This window comes from Cricetulus griseus, chromosome X (genome assembly GCF_003668045.3).
Source record: "Cricetulus griseus strain 17A/GY chromosome X, alternate assembly CriGri-PICRH-1.0, whole genome shotgun sequence".
Lineage (NCBI taxonomy): Eukaryota > Metazoa > Chordata > Mammalia > Rodentia > Cricetidae > Cricetulus > Cricetulus griseus.
In genome coordinates this window covers 116,367,460-116,390,545 of record NC_048604.1, presented here as the reverse complement: position 1 = coordinate 116,390,545, position 23,086 = coordinate 116,367,460, and the positions used below count along the sequence as shown (strand labels likewise).

The window sequence follows — 23,086 nt, the reverse complement described above, 5'->3', positions numbered from 1 at the left end:
TGTAATGTTCAAAAATACCTTGATTATAGATAGGGAGACGCCAGAAGATGGAATGATGGGAGAAACATGTAATCACTGTAGCTATTACTGAGGTCCTGACTTTTGTTTGGGGCTTTGGCTTCTTTGCAGGTGTTTATTATGTTACTCCAATGAACCAAATAAACAGAATGAGGACTGAAAGTAGGTCATCAGTGCACCAGTGATAGAGTTCATCATGGACCAATTCCTTGCTGCTGTAGTCTAATGCTAAAAGCCAAAGAAGGAAAGAAAAATACTATGTTGATTTGACTGTTGTAAACTGGAGGATTTTCATCTAGGGAGCTTCTGCCAAATGAGGCAACAAAAGCTATACCCTCAAGACTAGTTAGACTCCACTTGCCTAGTTTTCTGTCACCAAATATATTAGTTATTTTTCTTATTGTTGTGGCTAAATGTCTGATAAGAAGCAACCTCTAGGAGAAAGAATGATTCTTAAAAAGATTTATTTATTATGTATACAGTGTTCTGGCGCATGAGGGCCTCAAACCTTATTATAGATGGTTGTGAGCCACCATGTGGTTTCTGGGAATTGAACTCAGCAACTCTGAAAGAGCAACCAGTGCTCTTAACCTCTGAGCCATCTCTGCAGCCTGAGAAAGAATGATTTTGAATCTCAGTTTGAAGGTACAATCCATCGTGGTAGGATGGGATGTTGGTAGGAGTAGGAGGCTGCTGATCACAGAGTTGACAGGAAGCAGACAGAAATATGAATGCTGGTACTCATGCTACCTTTTCCTTTCTTCTCTTTTTGTATTCAGTATAGCACCTCAGCCCATGGGATTCTACTACCAGGTGTGTCTTCTCTCTGCACCTTTACCCCTCTGGAAATCTAGGTGATTTCTTCCCTTCTTTTAGTTTTCTTAGGTGTGTGTGTGTGTGTGTGTGTGTGTGTGTGTGTGTGTGTGTGTGTGTGTGTGTGTGTGTGTATTCTCGGGGAGGGGGCTTATGAGTCTGTCTGTCTGCCTGTCTGTATCTGTGCCTATTCTTGTGTATGCCCACACTGCACATGCAGACCTAAACTCCAGTCATCTGCAAGAGTAGCAAGCACTCTTAACTGCTGGAGCCATTTCTCCAGCTGCCCACCCAAGGTTATTTCAAATCTAGTTAAGCTGACAGTGGAAATTAACTATCACACCAAAGAAATTTCTTTGTCCTGAGTCTGTAAGCTATTCTATCTTATGTACAACTGCAGTACCAATGACACAAAACTGTAGCACTCTTCCCATCAAGAGACCAATAAAGGAAACTTCACTTTCTGGTAGCACTATTCAAGATAACCCCAAATTAGAAACACTCCAAATACCTATCGGTGTCAGCATGGATCAATATGGTTTATTTGTGTAAAGGAACACTCCATAGCAATGAAAATAGGTGAAGTACAGCTTCCACAACAACACGGGGAACGCTCACAAAACAACATTGTAAGAATCCAGGCACAAGATAATTCATAATACACAATTGCACTTCCACAAAATTCATAAAGCAACAAAACTAAATGATGTTTGAGAAATTCATGCTTCATTATCACAAAGATCAGTCTAGTGGTGACCTTTGAGATTATAACACTGGGATGGGAGGGCACATGAGGAGGGGGCTTCCCAGTAATATTCCTATTTCTAAATGCATTTATGATAATTCCCTTAGCTGAACATGATTGATGTAATTTCCTGAATTTCTGTTATATTTCACCATAATAAAATAGATTAAAAACAATAATAAAAACCTTATATGTCGCCATTGCTCACTTGCTTCTCCAACCTATGATCTTGAGATCCTTATGTAGGCTCTCAGCTATGTGATCCTTTCTGGCTCCATCATGTATGCCATGCTCCAATAATACTGTATTATTCAATAATTTTGTACTTGTATTGTTACTTTTGTTCCCAAACGCCCATTCCCTACTCCCAAGGTATTCACACCCATCATTTAAGGTATAAGCAAACTGAAAAATTTTTTACAGAGTCATCCGTGAGCTCTTGGGCCAAACAATGTCTCTGCTGCGTCTGAATTCTCATTTCCATTTGGGCCTTTCTGATTTTGTGTTCTCCTTGGTTGCTGTGTGTTGTCCTCTTCCCCCATAAACTACACAGCTTTAAGTGTAGGAGATTCTTTGTAAATGTAGAGAAAATTCACTGTTCAGTGGAAGAATAAGAACTATTCTTTTGGCTGTTTGAAATCCAAAGCATATTTGCCAAGGCTTGTCCACAGAGAATGGGCTTCTATTTGTTATGAGTATCTTGAGAAGTACTGCAACCCACCAAGCACAATTTCATGATCCAGCTGGTGATATTCTGAGAACTGGCTTCTAGCAATTAATTAGATTATCCAGATAAACATTTCTACATGTGCTATACATACTTTGTGCTATAGGTAATACGGTTACTGTTTCTGGGATTGAGACTTGATTCACTTTTGTGGTACATGTCTGGAAGGCTTTATAATCTACTGGATAATTTGCAATGCAGTTTAAAACACTGTACCTTATCCTAAACACTAAAGAGAGTAATTTAATGTCATGACTCTGAACATGTAGACTGATGTATGGGAGATATACATGTAGTTTCTTTGTAAATTTTTCTGTAAATCTACACCTTATTAATGGGAATGTCAGTTTGTGGAATTTAAAACACCTGACCCTTCCCCCTCTTTTCAAAGACTATGAATCAATCTGAGTTAAAAGGACACTGGAAGTTTGACAAAAACTCTTATGGCATCACAAGTAAGACTTAAGACTTGCAGCCTCTCAAGTTATTCCCTGATATCAGCTGGGACCATAAGGACACTCATAGGTTTGTTGTTTTTGAGTCAAGAAATACCTATCTTGTGTGTGTGCTCATATGCATGTTTGAGGAAGCATGTTATGACTTATATTTGTCATTAGCATGCTTATTTTGGTTGACTTTACAGAATTTGTTAAAAAAACTAATACTACCAGATTTTGAAGAAGAGATCATGACAATGTAAATGTTAGACTAGGTGGGACTTAAAGCTAATCAGGGGAAAAGAAATGGATTCATTAGAGAAGATTCTCCAAAAGTTTGCTTGAGTGATTTGGAAAGCCACCAAAGGTATCTTTGAATACGAAGTTTAATTAATCTGTTTCATTTAGGTCAGAACTAACTGTTCTATCTTGAGGAAGTCAACAATAGTAGTTGCCATGCAAAAATAATCAGTAAATGCATATGATCCCAAATAAGTTAATTTTACACATGGAATCTAAAACACATATACACATATGCGGAATTAGGTATAAAGTGTAGTTAATGGCTAACAACTGTTTAAAATTCAAAGCAATTCCAATAAAGGGGGATAAAATGAGTCCATGTTACATTCATTAGGCACATAGCCTCAAACATTTGTGATGTTTCCCAAACATTCAGTGAATTGTTGGCTTTAACATGATGCAATTTCATGTCAAAAAAGTACTGAGAAAATTCAGTAGAAGTCATCAAAACAATATTCCACAGAGTGATATGTGAAGAATATCATTTCAATTGATAAAGAAGTATTTTTAAATTAGAAAGAGTAGAATACTCTCTGTGTCTTTTTGTTCAGGATGTAGACATAGTATAATTCAGGAAATGAGGTCATATGATTAGAAAATATCATTAACACCCCTCATTACTATGTAATGATCATTTTTCTATTGTTTGGCAAGTTCCTTTATAAGTCCCTTATGCAAACTCTAGACCCAAATGGTTACCTCTTTGGGGAAACTTTAAACCAGTCTGTGAATTTTTTGTATGATGAAGTACAAGACAGATTGTTGCTTGATTTTTAACCTGACCCTGCTAGTTTGAAAGCATTAATCACTGGAAGTTCTCTTAAGAAGTGTGGACTTTGGATATTGAACACCAAGGCTATTCTTTGTTCATCATTGTCACTGTTCCATTGGCAGTTTACAAGTATTTTAAAGTTGAGGATGCTGGAAAAATGAAATAAACCATAATAAAAAATAATTTTGTCCAGGTGGTATATAAATCAATTGAAGAAACACAGCTCTTTATGGTAGATAAAAAACATGTGCATTACCAAGTGTACTAAAATACTATTATTCGTCAAATGAATGTTATAAGTGTGTCAAGATTTGGATACTTGGGACTGAAGAACATTAGGTCAGAACACTGTAATTTTGCATTTTTAGTTTTGGTCTGCTGTTACATATGAGGTTTATATAATATATAAAATCATAATAAAACACATGTTAATATATAATATTAGCCTCATACTTATGCTAATATATATTAGGCAAAGACAAAGATCATTTAGGTATTTCCCTAATTGGGAGGATTTTCTTTTATTTCTTGATAATTTATAACTTTTTAATACCGTGGGATATTATTATCAGACTCCAACTAGGGAATTAAAAAATTAAAATGACAGTGGATACCACAACTAGAAAAATACTGGATTACTAATGAAATCTGAAATAGGAATGTCTAAACACATGTATGTGCATATTCCTACATATTTAGATATATATCTACAATATATGTTTTTATTGGACTAATTACTATGATATATAAATTATTTTTCTTACTTGAAACAGAAATTTCATCTGTGCCCTTACTACATTTGTGTGTGCAAATTATGCTATTTTTCTTATTAGTATTATATTTTACAATTTTATGATTGTGCTATATGTTTTGCTTCCCAGTCTAATTATAGCTTAAAATATTTGTAACCTTTCTTCAACTATCCCTGTACCATAAGACATTTAGATAATTAGTGATTTTGAACAAAAGAATGAATTTATTCATGTGTTATTGTTTGCCACTGAGCCATCTTAGTAGATTAGAGTGAGAATGTAAGAACTGATGCAAGAACGTAAAAGACTTTACAATGCTAATTGTTTGCTGGTTTTAATTGCTAACCACAAAGGAGAGGGCAGAAGTTATAGAAATAGGGTCTAAAAGGATTATGAACATATGGAAAAATATCGGAGGTTAGAAAAAGTCTGTGTGAATGAAGTCCTACAACAAAGTTAGGGTGTTCTTTCTCATGAGTGGTTGAACATTAATATATGTGATATGTCTAACCATTTGTTACAGGTCAGACTGTCACTTTAAAAATCCATGATTTAATGAAATCGATAAATATAGAATAAAATGATCACATTCACAAAGTCATATTTTATAGCATCAGAACTCTTGATTTAAATGTGTCATGATGTACAGGCTTAAGTTTTAGGAACATGTGCTGCATCCATGGTTCTCTATGAAAGTGTCAAACGGCCAAATAGTAAATAGAATGGAGGGAATTTGATTGGAATAGTCTGACTTGAACTGTCACTCAGTAAAAATTCACTGGATTTTGAGTTTTAGAAGACAAAACCAAATGATAATAGAAGTTGTTGGTTGGATTGATAATCCTGAACCTAGTGTTTGTCTTAGAGTCAGGGAAAAAAGGCTGACTCAGTGAATCAGTGTTTGGATGTGACATTTTATTAAACAATCGAGTTTGGTCTAGAGCTCTACTATTCTGGGTCCTCATAAACAGAGCATAATATTGATTTTGGAAGGTGTTTTAGGAACTGCTAGTTCACAAGTGTGTGTGTGTGTGTGTGTGTGTGTGTGTGTGTGTGTGTGTGTGTGTGTGTGTGTGAAAGAGAAAGGGGGGACTGTGCTGTGTGTGTGTAGCATAGGAATGGTAACAGTTTCAAGGTTCCTTCTCCACTTCATCATTCACTTTGGGGACAACAAATGTTTTAAAGATAGAAGATGAAAGAGCTGGTAGCTTCTTGGTAGTTCAGGGCTTTAAGGTAATCTGGCATTTTCAATATCCCCTGGTTAATGGAAGAAAACTTATTGTGTCAAGTCAGTGGCCCAAGAAGCTCTGCTATCTTCCAAGGTGATGCCAGTGTTTTGTAAGAATGAGGCAATTTGCATCCATGAAATACTCCTCCATAGTTAATGAATATTAACTTGAACTTGCCTAATTTCTCCTTGAACTTTTAGGTTCTGTTATGCAGTAATTGGTTCAAATTTACCTTGACTCCATTCACCTTTTCATCGTGCTCAGGTATAATGAGTTTCACATGCTTACTAGTCGTTTCAAAAACAGGTTTCTCGTGGTTTTTTCTTTTCATTTTTTTGTTTTGTTTTTGAGACAGGGTCTTACTAGGTAACTCTGACTGTCTTGAAATTCACTACTGTGTAGACTAGGCTGGCTGCAAACTTGCAGAGATTCACCTCTCTCTGCCTCCTGAGTGCTGGGATTAAAGGCATGTACCACCATTGCTCATGTTCTTTTTTTTTTCTAAAACCATGTCTCATATGTTTTAGAATGCCCCATACAGTTTAGCTCATGATCATGCTGCTCATAACTTTTCAGTGCCTTAGAAATATGTCAATCACATATCTTCCATCTTAGGAGAGAATTGCTATACTAAAGAATTAAGGTTGTCCTAGTAAGCCTAATAAAATCCTTCACATGTATGTCCAAATAAAATATATTGTGTTTTTAAAGAACAAAGTGTTAGATTTGGAATCTCCCAATTATCTCACTACAGACCAATTTGTAGCAAAGACAAAGATTTGGTATGCAACCACTCCCAGCTAGAATCACATACAGACTTTCATAATTCACTCAGATATACCAGTCTAACCTCCAATATGTGATAAAAATTGATTATCCATTTAAAGTTGTTTCATGGTCCATGCATGTGTTTCCACTGGTGTTTTAAGTGGCTTTACACAGAGTGAAATAGCATTACTTAAACAGTGAAGTATAAACATAATATGGTTCGTTTATTAAGGTCCCAATGCTGCAGCTGGAAAGCGTTCCAAGTGGTCTGGATACATAGACAATATCAAAGTCCTTGATTCCAGATTCCATAGTAGCTGAAACAATGGAATACTTTGATGTAGATGATGACCCTTCCCCATTTCCTCTTTAGCAGCAGGAAAGAGTCTGTGCCTTTCCCATCCCCACCAAGTTCATTGTACTTTGACCCAGTTACACAGTGTTCTCATGAATCATTTGACAATAAATGTTGCTGCTAAAATTGAATAATGGATGGAAGTCCATGTTCATGTAAAACACTGGATTGCCACCCTCGCTATGGTTGTGAAAAGAAGTAGTGTGGTCACTAAGATAATGAAGAGAAGAGTAAATAAAACTGTTGGGAGTTTTGATGAAATCCTCATTAGAATAGCCAAATCTGGTGTATACTGAGCCTTGGCTGTTTCCAAAGCAATAGGGATATTGTTTTAGCAGGTGCTGTTTAGCTCCACCTGTATCTATGGCCAGGTATCCAGTTCACCTTCAATTAATCACTCTTGCAGTATCTGTGAAAGTCTTTAGACTTTCTTTGGTTAATCTGTACATCGTTCTGTCAATAATGTCAAAGACTCAATGATGGAAGTTGTCGAATATCTTCACATACTTGTAGGATGTATTTCTAAGGTACATTCTTCTCTGTTCCCAATGAAACTGAGTAGGTTTCCCATGGTGTCAACTTGCTTAATGTTGCACACCATGCTGGCTTTCCTCCTCTTCTCGCCCCTGTCAGTCTTCTTGGCATTACCTCCCCAATACTCCTTGCCCTCACATTCTGGTCTCCAGGTCTGCTTCTAGGAGAAATAAATTTTATATGTTTTTAAAAATAAATATTTTGGTATAATCTCAGGCTAAGTAAATGAATATCCAAAGAGAATGAGGCCCAGAAAGTGAATATCTTTAATGCATTCAATTTTCTGCATATATATATAGAATATATATATATATATATATATATATATATATATATATGTGTGTGTGTGTGTGTGTGTGTGGTGTGTGTGTATGTGTGTGTGTGTGTGTGTGTGTGTCTGTGTGTGTCTGTGTCTGTGTGTATCTTGGTTAAGAATGAGCCAACTTTTCACTGCATTTCCTATTTTGCAGAATATCTCAGTACTGAGAAAATGTCTAGGAATGAATGACTTTCAGAAGAAGCAGCCATCAGTGAAACAGTGCTCACAGGTGCCTTCCAGCACATTTCTCTGTGCTGAGACTCCCACAAACTCTAGGAGATTATAAAATGTAAGGATTAGAGCAACCTGTCCTTCTAGTTTTATATTTTCATGAGGTCACTGTATTTGTTAAGTTCCCATCTAGGTACCATGAGTTAGGCCAGTGGTTCTCAACCTTCCAAATGCTGCAACTCTTTAATACAGTTCCTCATGTTGTAGTGACCCCCAACCATATAATTATTTTCATTGATACTTCATAAGTGTAATTGTGCTACTGTTATAAATAGTAATGTAAACATCTGATATGCAGGATATCTGATATAAGACCCAAAGGGGTTGTGACCCACACGTTGAGAACCAATGGGTTGAACAGAGGATTCTGAGTTGGCTACAGACCTAAATCATTGGAACATGTTTAAAACCTGAACTGGATATTTAGAATATGGTCTGGTTGATCCTAAGGTGAAAAAGTCAGCCTTCCATTGTGGTTTTCAAGACAGAATACCTGCACAAAAATCAAGATGAAGAGGAGAATGAGAAGAAGCAGCAGTGGAGTAATGAAGGGACAAGAACTTTATTATGCAATGTATGCGCTACATAGAGATTTTATCTCAATATGAAAACAAAAAGAACCTCACTGTACCTATTAAAATCTCAGTTACTGAAAGGAAAATAAATCCGAAGTGAACCTCAAGCCTGTGCCAAACCAGGAATAATAAAGCAGAATCCATAACTAAGACGTAAGAATAATTTTTGAGATGTCAGAAGAAAGTCACCTTAAAACCAAAAGAGTGAAAATACATTTTCTGAGAAAAAGCAAACACATGGAACTTCTTTTATGTAATTAAGAAGATACCACCGATGGAAAATCAGGACAAATTGTCATAGAATCAGGTCACAAAGAACAGAGCTTGTTGTAAGAATATATTTTATCCATTCATTCATTTGCTTCAATTCTTGTCTTTGAATTTCCAGTATGGGAAAAGTGCAGTGCTGTGCACTGGGGTTACAAAGGTGAGTGGAATGCCATACTGGCTTTTAATAAACTCTCTGATTCACAAAATGAATATCTAGGGGTTTTGGAATGTGAACTGATAAAGCATTAAATTGCTGTAATGAACAGGGAGTGGACGATTAACATAATATGGGCGAGAAAAGATGTTTCCATTGCTTTTAAGCTATAAAGCACTATATAAATGTTATTTTTTGAAAAAATAGAAAATCTTGTTAATGGGTAGGGAGAGGTGAGGGATGTGGTCAAAGGAGATTATGGAAAAAGAGTGACATTTAATGAGAGTCTTGAAAACTGTAAAGCTGAACACTCCAGCCAGGTAAGGAGGTAGACAAGGTGGAGAAACAGATAGGAAACATACAGATATTTACCTCTCCCTATACTCTTCCCAATCCAATCCCCCAGCCCCATCACTAGCTCTGTAGCAGACAACCTTCTGTGAACACCACAACTTTCTCCCCCACCGTTCCTCCCCATTCATCCCTAGTCATCTTGTTATACCAGTCATCAACTCCAGCCGGCTTTCTTTGAGAGCTCACAGCCAAGCTGGACAGAGAAGCAAGTAGGTCAGCAAGGCAGGCAGGCAAGCTTCAGAGCTCCACTTTCTCTCCTCTCTTCCATGTCTGATCCCCAGCTCAATAGCAGACTACCTGTTGCTGTTGCCTTTTATCACTCTTTAAATTTATCATTCCCAGAAAACTAAGCAGATCCTGGTGGAACAACCTGCTTCCCTCCCTCCTGTGGAGCCCCTCAGTCCCCTCCTAGCCCATCCCTTCCCTAAGTTTTAGCTCCCAATATCTAGGAACACATTTTACTGAGAAAATCCAGGAGCCACACCTATCAGGATCCCAAAAGAATTCCCTATGAGGCAATACACAGCCACTACATTGTCCTAAGGGCCATAGAGGAAACAGAAACCAATGAACAAACATGCACCCCCCTAAAAGCAGGACCAGATATCAGCACCTAGAATTATAATTAACACAGATGTCTAGATGCCACCATCAAAAAAAAATAACTAGGACAAAATATCTCCACCAGAGCCAACCAACCCTACCAAAGTAGGCCCTGAGTATTGCAATATAGCTGAAGCACAAGAAAAAACCTTAATACAACCTTTAGAAATATGATACGATCCTTAAACAGGAAATGAACAAATCCCTTAAAGAAATTTATGAAAACACAAATAATTTCGTGCACTGAAGAGTCAATAGAAGAAATGGGTACCTCAGTCAAAGGAAATGTTAAATCGAAAAACAAAAATCATGGCACAAAAGAACCAAGAAATCTGTGACACTAAGAAAAGACCAAATCAAACCGAGTTTGAGGAGGATGGGAGGGGAGCAATGAAAGAGATATCTTGATAGAGGGAGGAGCCATTATGGGGTTAGGAAGAAACCTGGTGCTAGGGAAATTCTCAGGAATCCACAAGGATGACCCCAGGTTAGACTCCTATCAATAGTGACGAGGGTGTCTGAACAGGCCTTCCCTATAATCAGATTGGTGCCTACTCTGTCATCATAGAACCTACATCTAGTAACTGATGGAAGCAGACACAGTGACCCACAGCCAAGCACTGGGCTGAGCTCCTGGAGTCCAGTCGAAGAGAGGGAGGAAGGATTTTAAGAGCAAGGAGGTCAAGATCATGATGGAGAAACCCACAGAAACAGCTGACCTGTGCTCATGGGACCTCAGGGACTATGGACTGACAGCTTAGGAATCTGCATGGGTTGACAGTTATGTGGCTTGATCTGTTGTGGGAGGGGGGCTGGCAGTGGCACCAGAACCTATTCCAGGTGCATGAACTGGTTTTTTGGAGCCCATTCCCTATGGTGGGATACCTTGCTCAGTCTTGATATAGGGGAGAGTGGCTTGGTCCTGCCTCAACTTGGTATACCAGACTTTGTTGACTCCCCATGGGAAACCTTACATTCTCTGAGGAGTGGGTAGGGATGGTGGAGGGAGGAGGAGGAGGAGGAGGAGAGGGAGAGGGAACTGGGGTTGGGATGTAAAATGGAAAAAATATTTTTTAATAAAAAATAAAAAGGGTGGCATAACAACAGACACCAAGGCAATCCAGAGTATCATGAGGACATACCTTAAAACCTACACTCTACCAAATTGGGAAGTCTGAAAGAACAGGATAATTTTCTTGATACATGTCAATGATCAAAGTAAAATTAAGATCAAATAAGCAACTTAAATAGACTTATAACCCCTAAGGAAATAGAAGCAGTCACTAAAAGCCTCCCAGCCAATAAAAGTGCAAGATCAGATGGTTTTAGCACAGAATTCTACCAGACTTTCAAAGAAGAGTTAATGCCAACACTCTTCAAATTATTTCACAAAATAGAAACAGAAGGAATATTTCCCAATTCATTTTGAGTTCACAGTTACCCTGTTACTCAAATCACATAAATACTCAAGAAAGAAAGAGAATTACAGACCAATTTCCCTTATGAACATAGATGCAAAAATTCTTAATAAAATACTTGAAAACCAAATGCAAGCACATATCGAAATGATCATGTACCATGATCAAGTTTCCTTCATACTCATACAATATAGTCCTTAAAATTTTTAATTCTTTTTAAGTTTAATTAATTTTTTTAGTTTACAGCCTGACCACAATTTTCCCTTCCTCCTCTCCTCTCATTCCTTCTCCCTACTTCCCCTTTGCCCTTGCCTCCACCCAATCCATTGTTCCTCTGTTTCTGTTCAGAAAGGGGCTGGCCTCCCATGGGAATCAACAAAGCATGGCATATAAAGTTCCAGTAAGACTAAGCACCTCCCCTTGTATTTAGGCTAGGCAAGGCGATCCAGTATGAGGAATAGATTCCCAAGAGTCAACCAAAGCATTAGGGTCAACCTCTGCTCCCACTGTTAGGAGTCCCACAAATAGACAGAGCTACACAACTGTCACATTTTTGTAGAGGGCTTAAGTAGGTCATTATGCAGGCTCCCTGGTTGTCCCTGGTTGTTCCTGGTTGTTGGTTCAGACTTTGAGTTCCTATGAGGCAGGTGAGCTGTTTCTGTGGGTTTTCTTGTAATGTCCTTCCCACCCCTGGCTCCTATAATCCTTCCTCCCTCTCTTCAGCAGGATTCCCCAAGTTTGACCTAATGTTTGGCTGTGGGTCTCTGCATCTGTTTCCATCAGTTACTGGATGAAGGCTCTCAGATGACAATTGGAGTAGTCACCAATTTGATCACAGGAGATGGCCAGTTGAGGCTATGTATCTACTAATGCCGGGAACAATCCTTGCAGATTCTTTGAAGTTTCCCTTGTATCAGGTTTCTACCTGATCCCAAAAAGCCACCCCCCCACTTGTAGTCATCTCTTCCAGTTCTCCCTCCTTCCCCCACTCCCCAACCCAGTCCCTCATGTTCCCTTCACCACCTGCTTTTAGTCCACCCAGGAGAACTCTTCTATTTCACCTTCCCAGAGAGATACAAGAATTCCCCATTGGGTCCTCCTTGTTACCTAGTCTCTCTGAGGCTGTGGATTGTAGCCTGATTATCCTTTGCTTTACAGTTAATATTCAGTTATGAGTGAGTACATACCATGTTTGTCTTTCTGTGTCTAGGTTACCTCACTCAGGTTGATGTTTTTTTTCTAGTTCATTACATCCATTTGCCTGCAAATTTCCTGATGTCATTGTTTTTAATAGCTGAGTAGTACTCTATTGTGTAAATGAACGACATTTTCTTTATCCGTTCTTCAGCTGAGTGGCATCTAGATTGTTTTCAGATTATGGTATTACAAATAAAGCTGTTGTGAACACAGCTGAGCAAGTGTCCTTGTGGTATGATTGAACATCCTTTGGATATATGCCCAAGAGTGGTATGGCTAGATCTTGAGGTAGATTGATTCCCAATTTTCTAAAAAACCACCACATTGATTTCCAAAGTGGCTGTACAAGTTCACTCCCACCAGCAATGGAGGAGTATTCCCCTTGTTCCATATCCTTTCTAGCATAAGCTGTCATTTGTGTTTTGATATTAGCCATTCTAACAGGGAGAAGATGGAATTTAAGAGTTGTTTTGATTTGTATTTCCCTGGTGGCTAAGGATGGTGAGCAATTCTTTAAGTGTATCTCAGCCATTTGAGATTCTTCTGTTGTGAATTCTCTGTTTAGATCTGTACCCCATTTTAATTGTATTATTTGGCATTTTGATATCTTGTGTCTTGAGTTCTTTGTATATTTTGGAGATTAGATCTGTCTGATGTGGGGTTGGTGAAAATCTTTCCCCATTCTGTAGTCTACCGTTTTGTCTTATTAATGGTGTCTTTTGCCTTACAGAAGTTTCTCAGTTTCAGGAAGTGCCATTTACTAATTTAGGTCTCAGTGTCTGTGCTACTGGTGTTATGTTCAGGAAATTGTTTCTTGTGCCAATGTGTTCAAGGCTATTTCCCACTTTTCTTCTATCAGGTTCAATGTATCTGGTTTTATGTTGAGGTCTTTGATCAATTTGTACTTGAATTTTGTGCAGGACAATAGATACGGATTTGTTTCCATTCTTCTACATGCCAACATCCAGTTAGATCAGCACCATTTGTTGAAGATGCTTTCTTTTTTTCCACTGTATAATTTTGTCTTCTTTGTCAAAAATCAAGTGTCCATAGATGTGTGGATTTATGTATCAGTCTTTGATTCAATTCCATTGATCAATGTGTTTGCATGCACTACCATGCTGTTATTATTACTATAGCTCTGTAGTAGAGCTTGAGATCAGGGATGATGATTCCTACTGAAGTTCTTTCATTCTACAGTATTGTTTTAGCTCTCTTGGGATTTTTGTTTTTCATATGAAGTTGAGCATTGTTCTTTCAAGGTTTGTAAAGAATTGTGTTGGGATTTTGATGAGGATTGCTTTGGATATGCAGATTACTTTTGATAAGATTGCCATATTTACTATGTTAATCCTACCAATCTGTGAGCATGGGAGTTCTTTCCATCTTCTGAGATCTTCTCCAATTTCTTCATTCAAAGACTTGAAGTTCTTGTCATACAGGTCTTTCACTTGCTTGGTTAGAATTACCCCAAGATATTTTATATTGTTTGTAACTATTGTGAAGGGTATTGTTTCTCTGATTTCTTTCTCAGACCTATTATTGTTTATATATACTAATATTTTTGAGTTAATCTTGTATCCAACCATTTAATTAAAGGTGTTTATCAGGTGTAGGAGTTCTCTGGTAGATGTTTTGGTGTTACTTATGTATTATATCATGTCATCTGCAAATAACTATACTTGGACTTCTTCTTTTTCAATTTGTATCCCCTTGATCTCCTTTTGTTGTCATATTGCTCTAACTAGAACATTTTCTTGGTTTTTCAAGACAAGGTTTCTCTGTGTAGTCTTGACTTTCCTGAAACTCACTCTGCAGACCAGACTGGCCTTGAACTCACAGAGATCCACTTGCCTCTACCTCCTGCGTGCTGGGATTAAAGGGCTGCTGTACCACTACAAGGCTAGTCCTTGAATTCTTAACTAGAGCAATAAGAAAACTGAAGGAGATCCAGTAGATAAAAAATGAAAAGGAAGAAATAAAAGTATCTTTATTTGCAGATGGTGTAACAGTATATATAAGTGACCCTAAAAATTTCATCAGGAAATTTCTACAGCTGATAAAATAATTTCAGCAAAATAGCTGAATACAAAATTAATTCACAGAAACCAGTGGCCCATATATATATATATATATATATATATATATATATATATATATATATTTATGATTAACAGACTGAAAAAGAAGTCTAGGAAATATCTTTCACAATAGCCTAAATAATATAAACTATCTTGGGGTAATCCAAGCAAGCAAATGAAAGACTTGTATGATTAAACCCTCCAGACACTGAAGAAAGTAATTGGAGAGGATATCAGAAAATAGAAAGATCTTCCACGCTCATGGATAAGTAGGATTAACATAGTAAACCTGGCCATCCTATCAAAAGCAATCTACAGATTCAATGCAATCCCTATCAAAATTCCCACACAATTCCTTACAGATATTGAAAGGATGATTTTCCACTTTCATACGGAAACAAACAAACAAAGCAATCTAACAAACAATTCTGAATAATTAAAAAACTGCTCTAGATTTCACCATTCCCAATTTCAAGTTTTACTACGGAGGTATGGTATTAAAAACAGCATGGTATTGGCACAAAACAGGTACAATGATCAACAGAATCTAATTGAAGACCCAGACATAAATCTCCACACCTATGGACTCCCAATTTTTGATAAAGAAGCCAGGAATACATAGTAGGGAAAAGATAACATCTTCAACAATGGTGCTGGTGAAACTGGATGGCTAAATGTAGAAGAATGCAAATAGATTCATACTTATCATTCTGCACAAAACTTCATTCCAAATGGATCAAAGACTTTAACATAGAACCAGATACACTGAACCAGACAGAAGAAAAATTGGAGAATAGCCTGGAACTCATTGGCATGGAAAGACTTTCTGACCAGAACACTGTTAGCACAGACATTAAGATAAACATTTAGTAAATGGAACCCCATGAAACTGAGACGATTCTCTAGGGTAAAGGACACACTCATTTGAACAAAGACATAGCCTAAAAATGGAAAAGGATTTTTTTTTTACCAGCTATACATTCGATAGAGAGCTGGTAGCCAAAATATATAAAGAACTAAAAAAAGTACTTGATATCAAGGAAACCAATAACCTAATTAAAAAATGGGGTACAGATCTAAACAGAGAATTATCCACAGAGGAAACTCAAATGACTGAGAAACATTTAAACATCCTTAGACACCAGGGAAATGTAAATCAAACTACTTTGAGATTTCATCTTAAACCTGCCAGAATGGCTAAAATCAATAAAACAAGTGACAGTTCATCCTGGTGAGGATGTGAAGCAAGGGAAATACTTATCCATTGCTTGTGGGATTGCAAACTTATATAGCCACTATGGATGTCAGTGTGGTGGTTCCTCAGGAAGATGGAACTTGATCTACATCAAGATCCATCTATTCCACCCTTGGCATATACCCATAGATTGCTTCATCCTACCACAGAGACACTTGCTTAACCGTGTTCATTGCTGATCTATTCATGATAGTCAGAAATTGCAAACAACCTTCATGTCCCTCAAGAGATGAATGCATAAAGAAAATATGCTACTTTTACATGTTACAGTATTCCCCAATCATTAAAATAAGTGAAATCATGAAATTCACAGGTAAATGCATAAAAGTAGAAAAAAATCATCCCAGGAGAGGTAATCCAGACCCAGAAAGCCAAATATGGTATATAGTGTTTTATATGTGGCTATATAATATATATTATTATGTGAAGCCAATAATAACCAAGTCACAATCTGTAGAATAACAGATGCATAGAGGTCTGGAGTGTACTGGGGAGTGACAGATAGTTCTTTTTAGGAAAGGGAAATAGAATAGATAATCATGGATGAGTGTGGATGTGGTAGACTGGAATAGCAGGGTCAAGTGGAGAGGTAGAGGGAGGAGGGGATTGAAAGAGGTAATACAGGGAGAGACAGCTAGAATATAGGGTCATTTGAGGGGTAATATGGAAGCCTAATACAGTAGAAGAAACATATATATATATATATATATATATATATATATATATATATATATGATCTGAATGAAAATGTCAAATAACCAGGGGGATAGAGCCTCAACTAGACATCCCTTGCCACTAAATAAAGCTTTCAGTGCTGGGATTGTGTTACATTTAATTGAGTTGTTGGCCAAAGGAGAACCTCCAAACAACCGAGGCTGTTGCCAAGACTATAGGTTCCTCTCCACAAGCTGTTTGGCAAAGCTCCATTGCTGAAGACAATACCTACACAACTCACTTGAACATGGAGAAGTCAAGCAGGTGCCTCCATAGAGCCTTTTCACCTTTAGTATAGGAAGGTACTCTGCACACTGCTAAAGGAGAAATGTGAACACCAACCAGTCACAACCCTTTGATCTACAATAGTGTTCTGCCTGCAAGATAAGCTATGCAATGGTGACACAATGTTTGTGGGAGTAATCAACCAATATCTAATTTGACTGAGGCCCACTCCAGGAGATAGAACCCTTCCCCATACTGCATGGGTGATCAAGAACCTGAGACTCAGGGACCTAGGGTAAAACCAAACACTAATGCTCTAAAACAACAACAAAACAAAACAAAACAAAACAAACAAGAAGAAATCCCCCAACACAATAATGTAGCAATGAAATTACTCCTGATGACTTTCTGCTACACTCAAATGATCAGTGCCTTGCTCAGCCATCATCAGAGCAGCTATTTCCTGCAGCAGAAGGGAACAAATACTGAGACACACAGCCAGACATTATGCAGATAACAAAGGACTTTGGAACACTAGGCCCTAAATGGAATGCCTCTATTAAATCCTTACCCTTAAAGCTCAGGGAACAGTGCAGAAGAGGAAACAGTGTAAGAGCCAGAGGTGATGGAGGAACACCAAGAAAACAGGGCCCTTTAAATCAACATGATCAGAGATCATAGAACTCATAGAACTTGAGATAGCATGCATAGGGCCTTTATGGATCTGCATCGTCCTAGATTTGAAACTAGAAGTAGATGCATGCCCCATCCCTAACCTATAAGCCATCTCCAATTGATAACCACTTGCAAATGTATATTGAGTTTTCTCCAAGGGAGTTTCACTGGGAAACAAACTACTCTTAAGGGTAGGCTGCATGCCCAGCAGTAGATGGCTAACAAATTAACTTATCGACATCTTTGGATGTTCTTTGTCTCATAACAGTTTGTCAGGGCTTGTCCTACCCACCCCCACCTTTTAAAGTTTTATCTTTTTAAAATTTGTATTAATATATGCTCTTATTCTCTTTTTTTTACTCTACAGGTACTTTGTGTATATATTATGATTTCTTTTTTACTGAGTGTGTGAATGAGTGGGTCTCTGTTTCTTGTGCTTTTGCTTGGACTCTTTCCTCTCTGGTTGTTTTGTCCAATCCCTATGTGTTAGTTTTTGTTTTATTTTATCATTATCCCATAGAAGCTTATTTTTTTCTAGTGAAAGACAGAAAGGGAATGGATCCAAATGGGAGAGGAGGTGTGGGGGAGCCAGGAGGACTAGAGGCTGGGGAAAACACTAATCAGGATGTATTATGTGAAAAAAAACTATTTTCAGTTAAAAAAAGAAAGAAAGGAAGGAAGAAAAGAGGAGAAAATAAAACTAGAATGCTTCCAACAGATGAGGAAAGGAGCCAAAACTGTGCAGACAATGGAGTCAGCAGGGCAGAGTATGGATAACAAGTCTTCCTTGTTATCCTCAGTCCTCCTATACTGTTGATGTTTCCTTCTGTTTCTTCAGTTGCATACGCATATTTCCACTACCTTTAAGGACAATTAATAATGCTGCCTGCTTTACCGTTTTTTCTCTGAAATGTTGCTAGTCCATTTCCGTTTACATCTTCTGCAGGTTTCCAGAAAGCTAAATAATACTTGCCCCTACCCCACTTCAATACCCATTGCCTCTGCTAATTTCTTGAAACCCAATTCTGCTTCCTGCTAATCAATCTTTCCCTCATATTGCCTGGCTGACCATTGTACTTCAAGGGCTTGCATACCAGGAACCATCTATGGGTTTGCAGTTCCTGTACCAACTGGCTGATTTGTTTTTCTCCTACAGCAGTAAGGGGCTGATTCACTCCATCCATGGTTGCTACTCTCCCTTTGCTGAGTGAGCATTCTATGAAAACATGAATTAGTGTCTATTTTGCTCTTTAAGGCATTTATTCATAGATACCAATGTGTGTGCCAATATGTTAATGTCATAATAAAACACGTGACAAGGACTTCTGGGCAGATGAATAGGAAGTGAGTAATTGAATGTGGAGGTTGATGGGTCTTTAGTGATGACCCTGTTTATGTTTTGTGTAAAATGGTTGCCAGACACTCACTGAGTTGAGTCAGATAGCTTGGTAAAGTAGGAAGGTGAATGAGATGGCCAGCCCAAGAGGCCATAGAAAATAACTAGAGGTAGTGGGCAGAAAGTAGACACGACGGTCTAAGGAAGCCTAGTCCCGAAGGAAGGCAACTGTTTCCTTCTACCTCCTGCTCATCACCATCACAAGAGAGGAGGCTTTGAAGCAAATATCTGCTCTGGTCACTTTGCTGTTTCGAAACTCAAGTTGCTCTCAGATTGCCTGCAGGATAAAAACAGAAACAGTCTCCTGAGCAGGAGGCACTGCCAGGTCTAACCCTTCATACTGCCTTGTTTATGAACCCTGCCAGGCACGCAGCATACTCTAAGCCAGTTCTTGACCTTGAGCTTGGGAAATGCATGGGGGCCTTGTTAACACACAGATAGCAGGACCCAGTCTACAAGTTTCTCATTTCTTAGGTTTGTGGTAGAGCTAGGGGAAAAAACAACAACAACAAAAAAACCAAATTGCTAACAAATTTTGGGGGATGTTGATGATAGATACTGGGCCCACCATCCATAAAAGCATAGTAGCTTCTTAGATTGGGGGTTATGACTCTATATTGGAGTATGTAACTAAATCTGAAGATCACGAAAAGGATGACAACATTAGAAGTGTTTTTTTCAATATATAATCACCCAAAATTAATTCAAGTCAGATGTGTAATAAGTATGGGATATTTCTGGGAGTGCTGCCCTTGTTGGATCGTGGAACTTTACTGCAGTCTTGGTTCTAAAGACATCACAAGTGCAATGCCAATGAAAGCTGTCGCAAACACCTCGGCTCAGATTCAAGACTATTATGTTATGAATTGCTGTGTTTGTGCTGTATATACAAAATTTCCTCTATTATGGAAATATAATGGTTTAATTATAGAAAACAGATTTAAAAAATATTTTCCGACTGTCATTCCTCTACATGGAAGTAGCAAATGAATATATCTTAATATTGTATTGTGCTAGAATGTTTGAATTTAAAAATTGCTATTTGAGTTGATGACTCAAGTTTCATAAAATATTGTTTGATGACTTCTGCTATGCGACAGAATTTCCAACAATTTCTGAAATAGCCTCAAAGTTGTGTCAGTTTGTTCTATGTACTCACTCGAAGTGCAGTCCTCAACACAGACGAATATAAAGTCAAAATACCGGTCAGTTCCCAAAGATCTATGTCCTGTGGAATGAAATATTCAGCTAAGATTTAATTATTTATGTAAAAATAAACACATCCATCTCATTAGTAAAAAATGCTTTCATCTTTAACAAATGGTTATACCACATATACGCTAAGGAATTTTAAAAACAAATTTCTTTATGATTTATTATGAGTAAATGTTTGATTGGTGTGTCTACACTTAACATCAGGCTCTCCTGACTCTGCCTCTGTTAACAATACTTCATCTTGTCATTGTTGTCTGAGGAAAACTTGAAAACTTGTAGACCAATTCTCCTCAGTGGCTACACAGCCTGAATCCAGTCTCTCTCCTAACAGTTACTGGGCACCTGTGATATAGCAAGCACTAGACTAAATTCCATTTGAGGAGACAATTCAAAGAGCAGTAAAAGTCAGCCCCCGAACCTCTGACATGTGCAGTCTTGTATTAACATGCTGATGTGCTGGTTGCTCTGGTGAGTACCCTGGGTGGTCTGAAGGCTTGCCTGGAAGAAAACTCCAGGGAGGTGGGGGCCAGCAGCTCTAATCACAATCTGAAGAGGAAGAATGATTGAGGGACTGAAGGCTGACAGCATTGATACATTGGTCCTTCCTCCACCTTCACCACAGATTTCTTAAATGCCACAGCAGAACTCTCTTTCTCTTCCTTTTTAAAAATTCTGGGCTGCCTCCAGCGAATAAAAGACGCTTGTTTCTGAATGAATGAAATGAGCACCAGTGTGTCCAATTTGTTTTTTGCTCCCAAGTTTATTTAAACAGAAAAGGCCATGACAGATGACATCTGTGCCATATACATTTGTCACATTTATGTCACATTTCTGTTAACATGCAGCTTTTGAAAGTACATTTCATAGTTCTCCATTATCTTCTGTTGTCCTCCCGTTTTTATCTGATCAATTAGGAGGTAGCTTTTGACCAGGCAGCCATTAGGCAGAGAGCCCTGTATTTACCTACTTGACAGAGCCTGAACCTGAGCATTTCTAAACAACGATTTGAAAAACTAAGATATTAACTTTACAGAGACATTAATTTTCCTAAAATAAACTTAAAAATTAAAAAGGAAAGAAGAAACCAGAAAACCAGAATGGTAGAGTGAGACCTTTTTAAAAAAAGAAAAGAAAAACAAAAAGCGAAAAAAATCCAAACCAAAACAAAAAAAACTTACACTTGGCTTTTTTCCTGCTTACATCACAGTAGCATAGCGCCACTTTGCCATCTAGTGTTGTGGGTCAGTATTACCTGTGGCGGAAGCAATGAGCACTTTTCCTGTCTGGCTCCTTCGAGTTTACTGGAGCTCACAAAGCCCAGTGCAATACTTAACTGTACTTGGAAGAACATAGATACTATTCGATAAAAGCCAATCTTCCTTCCCATTTTTCTCTTCTCAATGTCTAATAAACAGCCAAGTACTCCTGAATTCAACTTCACAGCTGGTGTCCTTAGAACAACACCCTGCCATATGCTATTAAAGTGGTGTGAGTTCAAGGCTAGCCTGAACTACATATATAGTGAGACCTTGCTACAAAAAGACAAAGACCTCTTCTTGGATGGAGCTCCGTGGTACATCTCTCTTGCTTAGCATGTACTAAGGACCCGAGTTCCACAGCAAGCATTATTTAAAAAAATAAAAATAAAAAAGGAAGGCAGGGGAGGTATTCTTCCCCAGACTTCCATCTGCTGGGAGATTCCCTCCAAGATGGAAGAGGCTGTAGAGGGACTGACAGAGCAGCTGAGAAGGATCTTTGTCTCTCAGCTACAACTGACACCAGACTAAGCATCAGTTTCAAAGCAGATTGCAGTTGATGAGGAAAGCCTGCATGAAGGTTATACATTTAGTGAGTGGAGCAATACCATCAGGGTGCAAGTTCAAGTCTTTCTTCTGCCCTCTATTAGCTGTAGGAGCTTGAGTGAGTCATTTGGCCTTTCTGCACTTCAATTCCCTCATCTGTCTAACTGAGATGATAATACTACCATATGTTGCCTACACTGGGTTCAAATTCCTGGCCTTAAGTGAACCTCTTGAATAGCTCCTCTTAGAGTCATTTACCACTGTGCCAGTCCAAGAAACCATTGTGTAAGAACTTCACTCATGACTTACTACTGGAGTGATTCTTACACAAATTTCTTAACGTCTTTCAGCCTCAGTTTAAATATTTGTTTACAAATACCTCATATCTAGCCTATGGGACAGTCAGAGCAGATCTTTTTAACACATTCTCCTGCTGTATAACAAAACCTCCCAGTAATAATCATGAAATCAAATTAGTAAAACCGAAATGACCCAAATGAGACACAGATTATGAAAATATTTTGATTTGTTGGACATCCATGTTAGTAAAAAGCAAATATTACTATGAAAAGGAAAAGAAATTGGATGAATATTTTAATTCATATGAATATCCTTTTAAATATTTTTTATTAACTTTTGAATTTATTTTACATACCAACCACAGTTTCCTTTGAATATAATTGTTAAGAAGTAGCCTATGTGTGATGGGGATGTCCTTCTGTATATATGTTTCTCTTATTGGTTGATGAATAAAACATTGTTTGGCCAATATCTAGGAGAGGCAGGAAGATAGATGGGGTTAGGAGACGAAGATAATTCTGGGAAAGGTAGGCAAAGAGGCACCACAAAAGGATGCCATGTTGAGACTGGAAAAACAGGACATGCCAGGCGTACTCTGGTAAGATAAGACCATGTGTTTTTAAGAAGTAGCCTATGTGAGTTAACTTTATCCTACTGAGTGATCATTGTAGGTATCCAGGGTTGATATGCATGTAGAATGATGGATATAAGCATCTCGAGTTCTGTTTCTTCCTTCTACAGTCATCGTATTCTTGTGATTTCAGAGCTACTGTACGGATGCAGCAGCATGTAGAAGCACAGACACTGGAGAGGCAAACTGAATAAGAAGTTAGCTGAAATTATTCTAAA

At 38.0% G+C, this 23,086-nt stretch overlaps 1 long non-coding RNA gene across 2 annotated transcripts in view; it reads right to left on the bottom strand.

Moving 5' to 3' along the window:
- Positions 1-1,349: 1,349 nt before the first annotated feature.
- Positions 1,350-23,086, bottom strand: part of LOC113837758 — a 30,929-nt gene continuing 9,192 nt past the window's right edge. For both annotated transcript variants that reach the window (XR_003488466.2, XR_004771449.1), the window contains 4 exons: positions 22,593-23,041; positions 20,080-20,148; positions 19,103-19,197; positions 1,350-7,613 (listed from right to left, as the gene is read on the bottom strand). This is a non-coding gene — a long non-coding RNA (uncharacterized LOC113837758). The remainder of the gene's footprint in view (positions 7,614-19,102; positions 19,198-20,079; positions 20,149-22,592; positions 23,042-23,086) is intronic.